Here is a 6,481-nt window from a genome sequence, read left to right on the forward strand (position 1 = left end):
CCGTATTTCAGAGGAAAATCCTCTAAAATCAAGCGGGAGCCACTAAATGACAGAATATTTTTTTTGGGGTGATTAATAGTAATTGCATGAGTTAACTTAAAGTAACCTTTAAAGTATATTATAGAAATACTTAAAATTTGGTTCAAAATCACTTCTAGTTTATCAATAGTTTATCAATAGTTTATCAATAGTTTATCAATAGCTTATCAATAGTAATTTCTTTGGTAAACTTTCTAGTTTATTTTAAGTTTTTTAAAGTAAATTTTCCTAAGGGCGTTTCGTTGTTAACTGACGACTGCCCGCCGATCGTCGGATTCGGCGGTATTTGTCCGCGTCTGTTGCTAACTCGGGGGCTCTCGCGTTAGCGCTAACCCTACGCGGTCAGCGTTTCTGATCGTGTCGAGTTGCATCGGATGATCGGTCGCCCGATGCAATCGTCAGTCTTTTCGGCGGATGTGGATTTTATGTCCGTCGCTAGGGTCGGATTTCGTATCGGAGGCGCTTGGTGTTGCCAAGTGCATTAATTAGTCTTAACTACGTTGTGCGCTCACAACATCCCTTCCCCCGCGGAAAAAGAAAAACTGAGGTATTTGAAGTTTTTCGTTATTTATTTATCTGTGTTTTTCTTGAGGGGTTACAATCTAATTTTCTTAGTTCTATTAGGTATGCTGTGGTTTCTTCCTTTAAATTCTTAATGGTTTCCCTTTTTCTTTATTACATAAATGATTACAAGTATAATGCTTACTACGGCTATATTTATGGTCGTGGAACCTATAGGATATACAATATTCTTATGTGTAAAACGCTTGGTGCTTCCGCAGTGATAAACTACACAGGGAAATTCGTATATTATTTTTGTAGTTTCTCGCGTACATTTGCTTAAGGGGGCTTTATACGTCTATTGCACATATTTTCAAGAATTTTTTTTTCATAGTGAAATGTATTGAAATATCTCGAAACTTTTATATATTTTCTCACATATATTGAAGTACATAAAAAAAATTTTTTTTTTGTTTTTCTTATTTATGGCGACAAAATGGCAACTGTAAGGGTACCCCATATAAATCTGGTTGACATGATATCTCGAGTTAGAAACGTCTGAAACAAAAAATTCAAACGGGATATTAAAATATAAGTAAGTGGCTATAGCCGGTACTAGAATTAAACATTTTGGGTAAAAAGAAACAAAATGGCGGACTTTTGAATATCTCGACCCTTTTTTTGCAATTAAAATTGTTAAAAAAAGGGTTAAAAATAATTAAAAATTTATGATTCTAGTACGGGCTGAAACTACATATGTGCTGAACAATCCCTGTAAATTTCAGCCCAATCGGTTAAATAGTTTCTCCAAAATCGTGTCAACCAGATCGAAAAACGAAAAGTGTTTGTACACTAATTCTACATATATATAGTTCACGAAAATGGTGTTTTTAGAAAATCGAATTTTTCACCAAAATAGACGTATAAAGCCCCCTTAAATCGCTTTCTTTTAATATTAGATAATTATGATTTTCTCGGTTTATTCCTGATAACGTGTGTGAGGTTTCTAGTAATGTGAATACATCATGGTCGTTGTGTATCGTTTGATGGCTGGTCGGGGGCATGGTGTTCCCCGTCGTGATTAATCGTAGGTTTTTGTTTGTTTCTATTACTATGTTATTACTATTCTTTGTCTTGCTTATTCTTTCTCTATCTGCTCTTCTAGTTTTCAATAAAAGCCTTCAACCGGTTGGCGTGGACGCGTAACATCTTTCGTCCTTTTTTAATTATATAATTTATGTCATTAATTTTTTCTATTACTGTGTACGGTCCTATCCATTGCGCTTCTAGTTTCTTTGATCTTCCTCGTCGAACCGTTTCGTCGTATAACAGTACTGGATCTCCTGCTTTAAATGTTCCGGTATTCGTCTTTTTATCGTACTGTTGCTTTGCTTTGATTTTTTCATGTTTGATGTGTTCTCTAGCTAATTCGTTTGTTGCGCGTATTCTTTCTCGAAGTTCTTGTGCGTAATTGTCGTAGGTATATGTCAGTTTTGGCGGTTTCGTTAGAGCTGTCGGTAATATAGCTTGATGACCGTAAACTAATTCGAACGGTGTAAATCCTGTCGTGGTGTGGGGCGTTGTGTTATATGTAAACATCGCGTAGGGCAGCCATTCATCCAAGTTCGTCTGATCTTCATTTATATAGTGTCTTAAATATTCTGCTAATGTGCGGTGCGACCGCTCCAATGCTCCGTTACTTTTGGGTGATAAGCTGTCGTTTGTATTTTTTCAATCTTTAATAATTTACACACGTTTTTGAACATTTCGCTAGTAAAATTTGTACCTTGATCCGTGAGTACTTTTTCCGGTATTCCGTGTTCTAACACGATTTTAATAACAAAAGCTTTCGCGATTGTAGCGGCTTCTTGATTTTCTACGGGAATTGCTTTACTAAATTTTGTCAGGCTATCTTGGAAAGTCAAAATATATTTATTTTTGTTATCCGTACTAGTTAACGGTCCTACAATGTCAAGGGCGCATTTTTTGAATGGTCTCTGTGGAGTATCCGTAATTGATAAAGGCATTTTCGTTTTTCTGCTCAATTTATTCTTTTGGCAGTATTCACATTTATTTATATAATCTTCGACATCTTTCGTAAGTCCATTCCAATTGTGGGTCAATCGGATTCGATTTATAGTTCTTGTGACTCCTTGGTGTCCTCCCATAGGTAGGTCGTGATATTCGCGTAATACTTGTAGTTTATCTTCTTCCGAGTATTTTCCCGGCATTTCCTCTTGATGCACGTTATTTACTTGTAAGTCCTTCACTATCGGGTTTCGACTCAATGCGTCAGCGTTCGCATTCATTTTGCCTGCTTTGTGGACGATCTCGTAATCGTACTCCTCTAGTTTAAGTCTCCATCTAATTAATCTGGAGCCGGGATCTTTTACATTAAATAGCCATATTAGTGGTCTATGATCAGTAATTATTTTAAATTTCGTTCCGTACACGTAAGGTCTGAAATGTTTTACGGCCCATACGATTGCCAACAATTTTTTTTCTGTCGTATTATAATTTTGCTCAGCTTTATTTAATACTCTACTGGCATATGCTATCGGTCTGTCTTGTCCTACTGTTCCTTGTGATAGCACGGCTCCGATTGCATAGTCGGACGCGTCTGTAGTTACTAAGAACTCTTGCGTAAAATCGGGGTAATTTAATATGGGTGCCGTAGTTAATTTTTCCTTTAATGTTTCGAAAGTTAGCTGTTGTTCGGCTGTCGAAATAAATTTTTCCCCCTTTCTCAGTAATTTTGTTAAAGGTTTTGCAATTTTGGAAAAATTGTTGATGAATTTTCGATAGTAGCCGGCAAGTCCGAGGAAAGTTTGGACATCTTTTGCTCGTTTAGGTGTTTTACACTTTATTACCGCTTGAATGTTATCAGGGTCGGGTAGTATTCCGTCTTCTGAAATAATGTGCCCTAAATATAACACTTTCTTTCGCAGGAATTTGCACTTATCTGGTTGAAGTTTGAAACGATATTTTCGTAATCGTTGTAGTACTTCAATTAGACGCCTGTTGTGTTCGGCCAAGGTTGCTCCAAATATCACGATATCGTCGAGGTAGACAAGACATTTGATACCTTCTAATCCCATTAGTGCTGCTATTATAGCTCGCTGAAAAGTCCTTGGCGCGTTTTTTAATCCGAAAGGCATTCGGTTAAATTCGTAGTGTCCATTGGGAGTGGAGAAGGCTGTCTTCTTTTTATCTTTCTCATGCATCGGTATCTGATGGTAACCGGATGCGAGGTCTAAGGTAATAAAATATTTTGCCTTCCCTAATTTATCATGTATTTCTGCAATATTCGGCAATGGGAATGAGTCTCCGATTGTAAGAAAATTTATCTTGCGGAAATCTATAACGATTCAAAATTTTATTTTACCTGAGGCGTCCGGTTTTTTTAGTACTACTAGTATTGGGGAATTCCACGGACTCGTGCTAGGGCGGATAATTCCGTCCTCGAGCATCTTGTTAATTTGTCGGTTTATTTCCTCCTTGTGTTTCTCCGGCAGGCGATAAGGCCGGACGTTCACCGGCGCGCTATCAGTACGCGTCGGGATCTCATGTTTCACCGCTGGGGTACCCGTTAGTTTGTCGTTCTCTAAATGGAATACGTCACAAAAATCCTCGCATATTTGCTCTAACGCTTTTCTTTCTTCGTCATTTAAATGCTCCATTCTTAATTTACGACGTACCTTTTCGCGTCTTTCTGTGATGGATTCGCGCTCTTCGGTCGGTTGTAACGTGAGTATGTCGACCGTGTCATTCACCGGTGCCTCTTCTAGAGTTACATGCGGCGTGATAATTTCTACGGTCTTTTCCGTAACGTTTACGGTGCTCACCGGACAGATAAAGTCTACCGGTTTTACCATGCAGTTGCCGATAAATACTCCCGGAATTACCTCCTCGCTCTTTACGATACCTACTTTATTCGTGTTGGTTATTGCGGATATTATGGTTTCGCTACGCGGGGGTAAGGTAAACTTTCGGTACGGCTGTAATTTAAATGTCGCGGTACCGATTTTTAATCGATTTTCAGCGTGATTGGGCACGGCTTGATGTTTTTTCAGGAAATCGATTCCTAGAATGCCTTCGTAGTCCATCGGGAAATCGTCTCGTACTACGTACATTGTATGTCGTATTATTTCCTTGCCTATTAGTATAGATGCTCGTATTTTCCCTAGGGTGTAGATCTGATGTCCAGTTACGCCGGTCAGCGCTATTTTCTTCTCTCGTATTTTAGTCGTGTCCTTTAGTTTTCCTAATTTTATGAAGGTGACGGCGGCTCCGGAGTCCAGCAAAAAATTTAATTTTCCCTTAGTTGCTTCTAGCATCGGGAGAGTGACGAGGTCTAGCTTAGAATTCTTATCTGTTTTACCTGTCACTTGAGCTACTCGATACTCGAGCGCGCGTCGCGCCTTATGCTTTCTCTGTCTCTCTTGTTTATCACTACCGCTGCTGTGGCTGCTGCTGCTGTCGCTATTTGACGTTTCCTCTTCTGACTCTGGGGTCCTGTTTCCTTGACTCTTTTCGGTCGCATTTATTTGTTTCCCTTCCCGCGGATTATTTTTAGATGGGCGAGTCCGTTCTTTCTCGGGTCGTCCGTTAAGCGTCCAACAGTCTTCCCGTTTGTGCCCCTCTTTCTTGCAGTGGAAACAATATTTTTCAACGGTATTTATTCCGCTGGGTTTTTCTGCTCTCGGGAGAGAATATCTATTGGCGTATCGGCTAATACGGCATTCTTGTGCGCTATGGCCTAGCTTTCCGCATTTGTGGCACTTAACTCCGACGCTCTGAGCTTGTCGGGTTTGCTTTTGACCGTTTCTGCTTCGGTCGGTATTATATGTCGAGCGCTGAGGAGGTCCTTTCAATTTCTCCTCGGACGTGGCGCCTAAAATGGCTGCTGTGAGATTAGCGTAATTTCGTGATCGCACGATAGTTTGAATGTCATCTCGGAGTATTAGCTGGAAATTTTCTAGTGCTAGTTCTTGTATCGTATCTAATATCGCTTTTCTTTGTTCTGAAGACTGTTCGCGGCCTTCGATCATTGATTGATATAGCTCCATTGATAATTTATCTACACGGAGTCCGTATTCTCTCGCGCTTTCGCCTGGCTTTTGCCGGAGCATATTAAATTCTTTCTGAATGTGCGTGGTGCTTCGCTTTGCCAAATAGCACATTTCTATCTCCTGCTTTAATTGAGCGAAAGAGTGTATGTCTCGCGTTTGGAAATCGTACATTGCCTTTCCTGTTAATTTCGTGCAAAGTATTGCTTTTAATAATGATTTTTCCTCTGTGGGATTAATTTCGTTCATCGCATAGGTGCTTGCGTTTAAGAATTTCTGTACTTGACTGCGCGAAGTTCCGTCGATTTCCGGAATCATATCACGAGCTTCCTTTAATTTAAGGTACGTATTTACGGGATCGTGTTGGTTTCTGACGTCTTCCACCGTTCGTCCGTAAGTTATGTCGAGAGGACCTTGGCTGCGTACGCGGCGACCTATTTCGTCGGGGCGATTGTAATTTGCGGCTTCTAGCCTGCTTACGCGGTCCTGCATATCGCGCATTGCGCGAAGGAGTTCTACAGAACGATCGAATTCCGCGGCCTCTGCACGGTTCATGCGATCCTGCATGTCGCGCATCATGTTCAGGATGTCGTCTAGCACGGAGTCCTGTGCTCCTGGACCTGCTCGCGCCGGCTCAGGGGCTCGGCGTTGGTAAATTTCGGACGGTCGCCCGTTTTCCGAGAGTCGCGTTATTTCCGCGTCGATCTGCTCGGGTATCACCGGCATGTCTCGAGTTTCGTCGCGGAGCGTATTAACCGGAACCGCTCTTCCTTGCTGGCTCATAGTGTTGGCCCGGGGGGTATAATCCTCTTCCGTCGGATCGAATATTTCGCTGTCGTACGAGGTCAGGGAGAATTCTCCTCGTTGAGAGA

Source organism: Temnothorax nylanderi, unplaced genomic scaffold (assembly GCF_030848795.1).
Source record: "Temnothorax nylanderi isolate EJ_2023f unplaced genomic scaffold, tnyl_v1.0 TNYL_tig0416_pilon, whole genome shotgun sequence".
Lineage (NCBI taxonomy): Eukaryota > Metazoa > Arthropoda > Insecta > Hymenoptera > Formicidae > Temnothorax > Temnothorax nylanderi.